The sequence below is a fragment of the Gymnoscopelus microlampas genome (genome assembly GCF_963454915.1).
Source record: "Gymnoscopelus microlampas genome assembly, chromosome: 17".
In the NCBI taxonomy this organism is placed as follows: domain Eukaryota; kingdom Metazoa; phylum Chordata; class Actinopteri; order Myctophiformes; family Myctophidae; genus Gymnoscopelus; species Gymnoscopelus microlampas.
This window is the reverse complement of record NC_139954.1, coordinates 48,108,926-48,119,657: the sequence shown is the minus strand read 5'-3', so window position 1 is coordinate 48,119,657 and position 10,732 is coordinate 48,108,926.

Below are 10,732 nucleotides of genomic sequence, written 5' to 3'. Positions count from 1 at the left end.
ATTTCTCTATTTTGAGATTAAACCTATTTAGTGCTTCTTTAAGGACATTTTTGGAATTACCAAATTTAGACTATGTATTTCAGGCTGAATGAGATCTAAATGGAACCTCCTCTTTTTAATCTAAATTATAAATTAGTTTGGGACAAGCCTAAATTAAGGCATTTGTAAACTGACCAGACAGACATGAAACATTACTAGATTAAATTTCTATTGGTATTTTGTATTTGTATTTTGTATTGTTAAATACACATCTGTAATCCCACTATGAACTGAGCAAATAAAGGGAAGCTTTTAATCTTCCAAAAAGCCTCATTTTCTGAGTTAGTGTTATAAAGATAAATAAACGAGGGGTTTCTTCGAAGGACACCATCACGCCCTCGCGAGTATGAGAATTCCACACTACGGCAACACACATATACATTCAATTCACACCCCATACAGGTAGAGATTTGTAACTGATGCAAAGTTTGATGCCAACGTTTGATGCAATGCTGTGCGGAGCAATGTATTGAGTAATGTTTTTGGAGTGCAATTAATTGTGAGCATTGAGTTGTTTTTGCAATGACTGTGTGCTATGATGATGTGCTGTGGATTGGCATGATGGTGTAAAGAGTGATACGGTTTGCATGTGTTGGCTTACTATCTCTATGTGACTAGATTTAGGAGTAACAATAATTTCTAGGTTGTAGGCATAGGGGATTGAGTGGGTTTATAATCTACATGAGCATCAGTGCATTTCTCTAGACAGAGGAGTAGGATAGGTTGTTTCAGTAGAGTCTCTTGATTGAGTTAGTGGTCAAGTTGATATTTCTGTTGAAGCGGGCCAGTAAGTTTAGGGGGCCCCTCAGCCCCCTGCCTTTCTTATAACTGTGTTATCCTCAGATCCATAGTTTGTCTTAAGTCGGGGACTGGAACTCAGTGAAATGGTCATCCAACTCAAAACCTCATCCTGTCCCACAGATGCTATCCCCACTCACCTCTTTAAGGAGGTCTGGGACACTATTGGGCCCAGGGTCCATAACATCATAAATAGCAGCCTAGCTTCAGGTGTTGTACCAGTTTATTTTAAAAAAGCAGTTGTGGCACCATTGATTAAAAAAACCTAACCTGGATACCTCTGTTCTAGCTAACTACAGACCTATTTCTAAGCTCCCATTCATTTCAAAGATCCTTGAAAAAGCTGTGTTATCACAATTACAGTCTTTTCTGCAGGTACACAGCATTTTTTACATTTTTCAATCTGGTTTTAACACGTTTCATAGCACTGAGTCAGCATTGCTGAGGGTTTTTAATGATGTGTTAAGGACTACTGACTCTGGTGACTCTGAAATTCTGCTGCTGCTGGACTTATCTTCTGCTTTTGATACTTTGAATCACAAAACTCTAATGTCCCGTTTAGAGCATTGTGTTGGTGTCAGGGACACTGCGTTAGAGTGGTTTTCATCCTATCTATCCGAGAGATGCTTTTCAGTTAAATTTGGAGATTTTGTATCATCTTCCACCCCCCTGTCGTCCGGAGTCCCTCAGGGCTCGATCCTTGGGCCAATACTTTTCTCCCTATATCTTCTCCCCCTGGGACTAATTTTTAAGAAACATGGCATCTCCTATCACCTTTATGCTGATGATTCTCAGATCTATATGCCCTTAAAAAAGCATGGCAACAGCTCCCTGACACCTCTTGTTGACTGTCTAAACGACATTAAGGCTTGGATGGCTCTTAACTTTTTAAGTGTAAACGAGAGCAAGACAGAGGTCATAGTTTTTGGGCCTAGTGGTCCTGGTGTTGTCCCCCCTGACCTTGGTTCCCTGCAGCCTTATGTCAAATCCGGTGTCTCAAATCTCGGTGTCAAGTTTGACAATGCACTCAAACTTGACAAACAGATAAATGCTGTGATAAGGTCCAGCTTTTATCATCATGGAAAAAATAGTCTATGAACAGGTTGAAAAGTACCTTGCCGAAAAAAATCTAATTTACGAATTCCAATCTGGTTTCAGAACAAACCACTCCACTGACACATGCCTTCTCTATTTGAACGACTCTATCAAACAAGATGTCGACAAGGGCAAATATTGCGGCATGGTCATGCTGGACCTCCAGAAGGCTTTTGACACCGTTAATCACCCAATTATGATCAATAAGCTCAAAGCAATAGGCTTTGATGACACGTCGGTGAACTGGATGAGATCCTACCTGGAAGGGAGGGAGCAAGTGGTGGAAGTAAACGGCACCCAGTCCCCTCCCCTCCCAGTGACTTGTGGTGTTCCTCAAGGAAGCATACTAGGACCACTACTGTTCCTGATATATGTGAATGATATGTCCTCAGCTTGCGACTGCAAACTGTTCCTGTTCGCAGATGACTCGGCTCTGCTGGTCTCGGACAGGGACAGGCTGCAGGTTGAGAAAACTCTCAGCACTGAACTCAACAAGATCTGCATCTGGCTCTCCGACAACAAACTCTCATTACACCTGGGTAAAACTGAATCCATCCTCTTTGGGTCCAACCCTAACCTTAGAAAGGCTGAGAGCTTCACGATCAAAGTGGGTGAAAATGTTATCACAAGAAAGGAGGAAATTACCTACCTGGGTTCCATCTTGGAGGCAAACCTCTCAGGTGACAAAAACGCTGAAAAGACGATCAAAAAGGTCCACAAAATAACACGGAGGATGTGGAGGCTTGTTCGTAAAGTCAGTAAGAATACTCTGAAGATTCTTGTAGGGGCCCTCATACAAGGTCATTATGATTATGCATGCACTTCATGGTATCACAACACCTCCAAGGCCCTTAAAACAAGGCTCCAAACATCCCAAAACAAACTTGTAAGGCTACTTCTTGGCCTCAATTACAAAGCCCATCTAACCCATGCCCATTTTGCTAGGCTTGGATGGCTTAGGGTTGAGGACAGAGTACAGCAACTTGCTATGGGCCTGGTCTTCAAGATACACCACAACATTGGGATCCCCCTGTATTTGTCAAAATACTTCCAAAATGTTAATCAAGTCCATGATCATAACACCAGAGGCAGCTCCACAAACCATGTTCAACCCAGATTTGGCACAACAAAGGGAATGAACTCTTTCTCATGCTATTCATCTAAAATGTGGAATGCCCTACCAAAAGGAGTAAAGGAGTGTAAAACCCTACTCACTTTCAAAAATGCCCTAAAGATACACCTTCAGGAGGCTGCAATTCAAAAATGGCCCCTGTCCAAGTCCTAACCTACCCCATGTCCTAACCTAACCTACCCCCCCCCCCCTCTCTTTCTTTTTGTACATATTTTTCACCCTTCATACTTCATACCAGTAACCTGTAAACTGATTGTATGACATTCTGTATAGGACTGACTCCCTCGCCACTCAACGGTCCTTCTGGTCGATCGACACGGTCACGACTTTTTTCTGTTCTGGCCCCACAGTGGTGGAATGAACTTCCCACTGATGTCAGGACAGCAGAGTCACTGCCCATCTTTCGCCGCAGGCTGAAAACCCACCTCTTCAGGAAACACTATCCTTCCTCTTTGCCTGGCCTACTTGTTGTTAACTAGTTGTACGAACTCTTGTTTTATTTTTGTATTGTTTTATTGGATCTTGTTTAGTCGACTCACTTATTTGTTTTAGCTCGTGCTCATTTGATTTTGCCATTTTTGTCTCATCTGTTTAAGAAAGTAGGTAGCTGATATATTGCACTTTTACCTTAGCGCTAGGTATACTCTTGGTTGCTTGTTTTTGCAGGAAATGTACTTAAAACTTCTGGTGATTAGTAGTTTTCGTTCCCTACCTATGTTGAATACACTTATTGTAAGTCGCTTTGGATAAAAGCGTCTGCTAAATGACTGTAATGTAATGTAATGTAATGTAGTGTGTATATCTGTCTGTCTCTTATATGTCAACATGATTTGTGTGCATGGGGATCTCATCTTAAACAAGCTACGTGCTTAACTGAGCTATCCAGTTTAGTAGACCTTGTATTGCGAATTTGTACTTCCATGTACTGTTATGTACTGCCATGTACTGTTCTCATGTCTTACTAAATAAAGTACATCAATCAATCAATCAATCAATCTAAGGCTGCTTGCTCGAATCAAGTCTATACTTTCTTTTAATGATTTTGAGCGTGCCATTCATGCTTTTATCACCACACGCCTGGACTACTGTAACGCACTTTATGTTGGCTTAAAGAATGGCTCCATTGCACGACTACAGCTAGTCCAAAATGCTGCAGCACGTCTCCTAATGGGGACCCGCAAGCGTGACCACATTACACCCATTCTGGCTTCACTTCACTGGCTCCCTGTTCACTTCAGAATTGATTTTTAGATTTTATTGTTTGTTTTTAAATCACTGAATGGCTTGTTTATCTGAACTCCTAGAGGTGTATAACCCCCCTAGGTCGCTACGGTCTGCGGGCCAGTTGAAACTCCAGGTCCCTAATTCAAAATTGAAAACCAGAGGTGACCGAGCCTTCTCGGTAGCAGCCCCCATTTTATGGAATGCACTCCCCTCTCATATTAAACTGGCCCCCACCATCGATACTTTTAAATCTCGCCTTAAGTCCCACCTTTATGCTTTGGCCTTTGACCCTGTTTGAGTGTTTCGGTGGTCTATGTTTTGTCTCACTGTCTGTTGATGCGGCTGCGTCATATTTTCAGTGATGTGTTTCTTTCTGTTGTTTATTTCTTGCTTCTTTTGTTTATGTTTTGTTTCTGTGTTTTGCTTGTCTCTGTGTTTTTAGCTTTCACAGTGTATTTGGTTTTCTTGTACAGCACTTTGTTAACCCTGAACAAGTTTTAAAATGTGCTATATAAATAAAGTGGATTGGATTGGATTGGATTGGATATTATGGGAGGGGATTAAGTTATTAAGGGGCTTACTGATGGTGACCAGACTTAGACTAAAAATTAGCCGTAAATTCCCTGAAGGCCATGGGCCTGCTAAACACAGTAAAATGTGCTCTGAAATCACCATAGCGGAGAACAGGTTGTTCTTCTGTCACCACAAGTAATATGCAGTTTTTATACATTTTTATAATAGACGCTTCTGTGTGTTGCTTGTTCAAAGGGTCCCTGAGAGCCAGGGACCTCCTATCTGGGATTGGGCCGCTCCAGTGCGGGCTGGACGGTCTTACAATTCATATGCCCCTCTGTTTACAGTCTGTGTTGGTTGGTTAATGTTGTTACTGTGTTCAGTCACTTACCTAGTGTTGTCTTTATATTCCCTGTTTAATTAATAAACCCCCCCCTGCATCTGAATCGTTCCGTCTCCGCTTCACTGTCTGCGCTTGGCTCCTACACCTCTCTGCCTCGCACCGTGACAGTTTTACTAATACTGTAGTGATAATAGTATAGCTTATCAGTGTCCTAAATGCTGTCTAACAGCCCCGGTCAATTAGCTATAGTAACAATGAAAGCAGTCTGGTTAGGTTAGTCTGGACAAATGTTTCCATGAGGAAGACAATACTCTGATCTTTGTACATGCCAGGCATGCCACAGAGGAGGGTAGCAAAGCCATTGTGATCAAAGCCAATGACACTGACATTGTTGTCATAGAGGACTAAGCATGTTTCCCTCACTTCAGGACCTCGGTCTCCAGCAGCTGTGGGTTGCATGTGGGTGTGGTCAGAGCCTAAAGGTGGATTGGTGTACATGACCTGTACCGCTGTATTGGACCAGTAAAGACCAAAGAAAGGCATACTGTTCTTTCATGTCTTCACTGATTGAGATACTGTATCCGCCTAAAGGCAAAAAAAGACTGCCTGGTAAACATGAGACATTTGCTCAGAGGCATCTCCCATCTTCACCAAACTAAGCAAACTAACTGCAATTATTGTTGCATCATCGTCACAATCGTTTCATACATTTTCAAGTATAAAAAAAGAGCAGAAATAGCAGATCTACAAGCTTACAACGCGTTTCTGACGCGTTGTAAGCTTCAGTTATTTGTTATCTGTCCTGTTTAATGTTTTATTACAAATGCTTCATATGTTCCAACGTTCACTGGCTAAAAAACACAATGACATCATTAATCGTGATTATTTGAGTGACAATTAATCGTTAACTTACTAGTAATTAGTAATGGTGACAGTCCTGTAGAGCAGTTTGTTCAGGCTAAGACCCTTTAGCTGAGCCCCCCCCCCCTCCCCCCACTACATATTGTATACAATTGTGTTGCTTTTTGTGAACGCATTTTGTCATTTTTAGATTTGAGCTTAAAAGCATTATTTTACACTTTGGGCTATTCAAAAATAGCAGATCTACAAGCTCGTAGCGTGGCACGAGCTTGTAGATCTGCTATTTTTTTTAAATTGTGAAAATGTGTGCAAATCTTTGAATATGTATATTTCTAAAGCAAACATTTTAACTAAAATCTTTGCTTCTGGGGGGTCCCTGGAACAAAATATTTTGAGAAGGGGGTCCTTGGTCAAATAGACATAGTCTTGGGGGTCCTTGACATGAAAAAGATTGAGCATCACTGATATAGAAAACATAGGTTTTTCATTATACTGTTGGGATTTAGGAGACATGTAGAATGGGCTTCAGGTCTTAATGGGTTAAAGGGATAGTTCACCTCATGGAGACTTGAATTCATGGATATTGTTTTAGTTTTTGTTTCATTCCTAAGACATCATTTGATGACCGGCAGCGGTTCCGGTAGGAGACACAAAGAGTCTCCTTTGTGTCTCCTACCGGAACTACTAGCCTACCGGTCCTCTTGGTCATCAAATGATCCAGTGGTCCCCCCCGCCCCCCCCCCCCCCCCACTCCGTCTCCCTCAAAAGATTCTACTGAGGAGTCGAGGAGAGACTTTATGGGCTTTGCTGTTTTAATATACAGTTCACACAATCATTTATATACTGTTTCATAATACAATTCAATGTAAAGGGCTGTGCACCAGACGCTCACACACACACACACATACACACACACACACACACACACACACACACACACACACACACACACACACACACACACACACACACACACACACACACACACACACATAGAACACTTAAATAGGATGTATGAGCGGACGTCTACGGAGCTTGATATGAACAAATACATATAGTTAGTTATAGTGCTGCTGAACGGCCCTTAACTCTTTAACTGCCAGAGTAAAACTGTAATAGTGTCACCCCAGTGCCAGTGAAAACTGGTGTTTTTTACCTACCTTTGAAAAATCATGGAATAGAGAGGAAAAAATCAGATTGCGGTAATCTGTTCCATAGTTGCGACAAGTTGAAAATAGAATGTTTTGCCAAAAATACATAGTTAAACACAGGAGCCGAGATACAGAATATTTCCCAAATACTTTAACCAGGAAGTGAATGGAGCAGCAAATCTTTGGATGGTGTTATCTCCTGGTTCTGTGGGAAAAACGTTATTTTCAAACGCGTCCATGGCAGTAAAAAAGTTAAGGTATTGAATGAAATGTTACTAATTCTCCAGGTACCAGAGAGACCCTCTCTATAGTGTTACATTGTTATGTTAAGGGACAGAGAGCCACAACACAAGTATTAACACACATGACAATAAAGTTGAAGCTTAACTTTTTATTATTTTTTGATTTTTTCATTATTATTATTATTATTATTATTAGCCAGTGCAAGCATGCAAATAATGTCTGTTGACGTTTGTCCCCCCCAACCCCCCCCAAAAAAAAGAAAGAAAATACAGCAGAGATGAATAAAAATGCACAAAAGTAAGTACTACTACTTCTACTACTATATAGTCTTGAGTCTGGAACTATGCCTCCTGAATGTTATATAGAGTCTGGAACTACACCTCCTGAATGTTATATAGAGTCTGGAACTACACCTCCTGAAAGCTGAGAAAGGAAGCCGTCATCTGTTCTTCATTTCTGTTCACGAAAATATATCTGAACATTTCAAATATATTTTCGTGAACAGAAATGAATATATAACATTCAGGAGGTGTAGTTCCAGACTCTATATAGCATTAAAATATTATATTATATTTGGAAATTTGAAACATATTTACATAATGGAATATTAACAGTTTTTAAATGGTATAACAAACTTGCAATTGAATATTGACAGTAGAAATGAGATTGACTGTTATGAGGGGCCGTTCAGGCCTTAAATAATGAAACACTTTCACACACGCTAACGAGACAGTCTTATACTTACTACTGAAATGCTTTTACATTCAATGTTGAGACACTTTCACACACGCTGATGAGACACGCTTACATATACTACTGAAATGCTATGCGTTCAATATTGAAACACTTGCACACTCACTACTGAAACACTCTCACATACATACATACTTTGTAAATCGATGCACGTTCATATATGAAACTTTATACATACTCATCTGAACACTTACGCATACATATGAGAAACACATACACATACATATATACTTCTGTGTCATATACACATGCATACGAAATGCTTGCACGCATACAAGTTAAACATTTATACATTTATATCTGAAACATTCACACATACACATATGAAAAGGCTGCATGTATATTACTGAACACTTGTACATTTACAACTGAATTTCTTGTATATTATTACAAACTAAAATGAAAACTTTAGATGTATGTGCAAGCCTTTCACATGTATTCATACGAGTCATTTCAGTAGTATGTATAAATAAATTCAATAATATATATACACATAATTTCAGTGATATGTATAAGTGAGTTCAGTATAATGTATAAAAGAGTTTCACATGTATTCATACAAGTGATCTAAGTAGTATGTATAAATGATTTCAATAGTGTATATATACAACATTTTTAAAGCATGTACGGATCATTTCACATGTATTCATACAAGTAATATCAGTGATGTATATAAGTAATTTTGATAGTATATATAAATCATTACAATAGCATGTATAGATCATTTAACTACTATGTATACAATAATTTCACATGTATGCATACAAGAAATCTCAGTAGCATATGGAAGTGGTTTCAGTAACACCGGAAGGCACAGGCAGGTGCGCGCGCACACCAGGAAGAAACTTCCAGAGAGAAGGAGAAGACAAGAAGGAGAAGACAAAGGCAGCATGGAGGGGAACGGAGACCCACTTTAATTAATTCGATATCGAATACTAATATATCACCTACGCAGCAGTGTAAGGTCCACACCGGGGCGAATTCTTCTTGCGAATAAATATGTTTTTTTCGCCTGTTTTTTAAACCTTATGAAGTCAATGTAAGCTTCCACATCAAAGACGAAATTTCGTGGAGCGAAAATGCGTCTTTTATTTATTCGGACAGCAGTCGTATTTTGTGGAAATTCGCTGGTGACTGCTACACCTCTGACCAATCAAAATGTATTTATGTAGGCCTATTCATGTTATTAAACAATCTAGTATAGTATCCCATTGGATGAGCGCATTGGCGCATTGGTGCTCAAAATGGGGTCCGGGGACCCCCATGGGGGGTGATGTGCGGGTCAGGTTTTTTTCATAACCCGCCCCGCCACGGAGCACAACGAGAGAGAGAGAGAGAGAGAGAGAGAGAGAGAGAGAGAGAGAGAGAGAGAGAGAGAGAGAGAGAGAGAGAGAGAGAGAGAGAGAGAGAGAGAGAGAGCGAGAGCGTGCGATCGAGAGAGAGACAGAGAGAGAGAGAGAGAGAGACCCCCTCGCATCACGGCCGAGAGAGAGAGAGAGAGAGAGAGAGAGAGAGAGAGAGAGAGAGAGAGAGAGAGAGAGACCCCCTCGCATCACAGCCAGGGTCCTACATCAGAGAGAGAGAGAGAGAGAGAGAGAGAGCGTGCGTGCGATCGAGAGAGAGAGAGAGACCCCCTCGCATCACTACCAGGGTCCTACATCAGAGAGAGAGAGAGAGAGAGAGAGAGAGAGACCCCCTCGCATCCCTAGCAGTATAACCACTTAAACCATATATAGGCGGGATAAATGACAAACATAGCCTATATCAGCTATTTGAAAATATCCAATTTACAAGCTCACAATGTAATGCATTGTGAGCTTGTAGATCTGCTATTTTCAAAAACATTTGACAAATTGTGAAAAACACCATAAATATTATATAGTGGTCCCTGGCACTAACCTCGTGGTTGGACTGGACATGGATACAGTCAGTCAGTGGAGAAAAAAAGTACTCACATTTTTACTTTAAGTAGGCTATCAATACTGCAATGTAGAAATACTCTGTTACAGGGTTTTTTTCAGGTTTTTTTTTTCTTCATTTCATGCCCGACCAGAGACAGACAGACAGACAGCAGGCACCCGCCCGTCCCGCGCTGCCGCGCATCACTACCAGGGGGGTCCTTGGAAGTGTTCTGGGGGCCCCCAGCAGTTTAACCACTTCAACCCATATAGCCTACATCAGCTATTTGGGGTCAGTGCGGACCCGTTCGGTGCCCCCCGGGACGGTTTTGTCAACGGGGGGGAATCTTTTTGGTGCCACTAACATTAATCTTTTATTTTTATTTATTGTATATCTGCTATTTTTGAATAGCCAACATATAGCCTACAATATGGATAAAGGGGTGAAAATGTATTAAAACCTTTTGCTGGGGACCCCCTCAAGGACCACTGGTTGAGAACCACTGATTTAAAGGAAATGGCTGTAATGACAATACAGGGGCAGTTCTATAACTTATCCATTAATTTAGATTAAATAGAATAGAGCAGGGGGCTTCAACAGGGGGTCCTCAGAGTTACTACAGGGGGTCCGCCAAATCATTGTGTGATAGGATTTTTTTTTTTTTTTTTTACATCAACCACT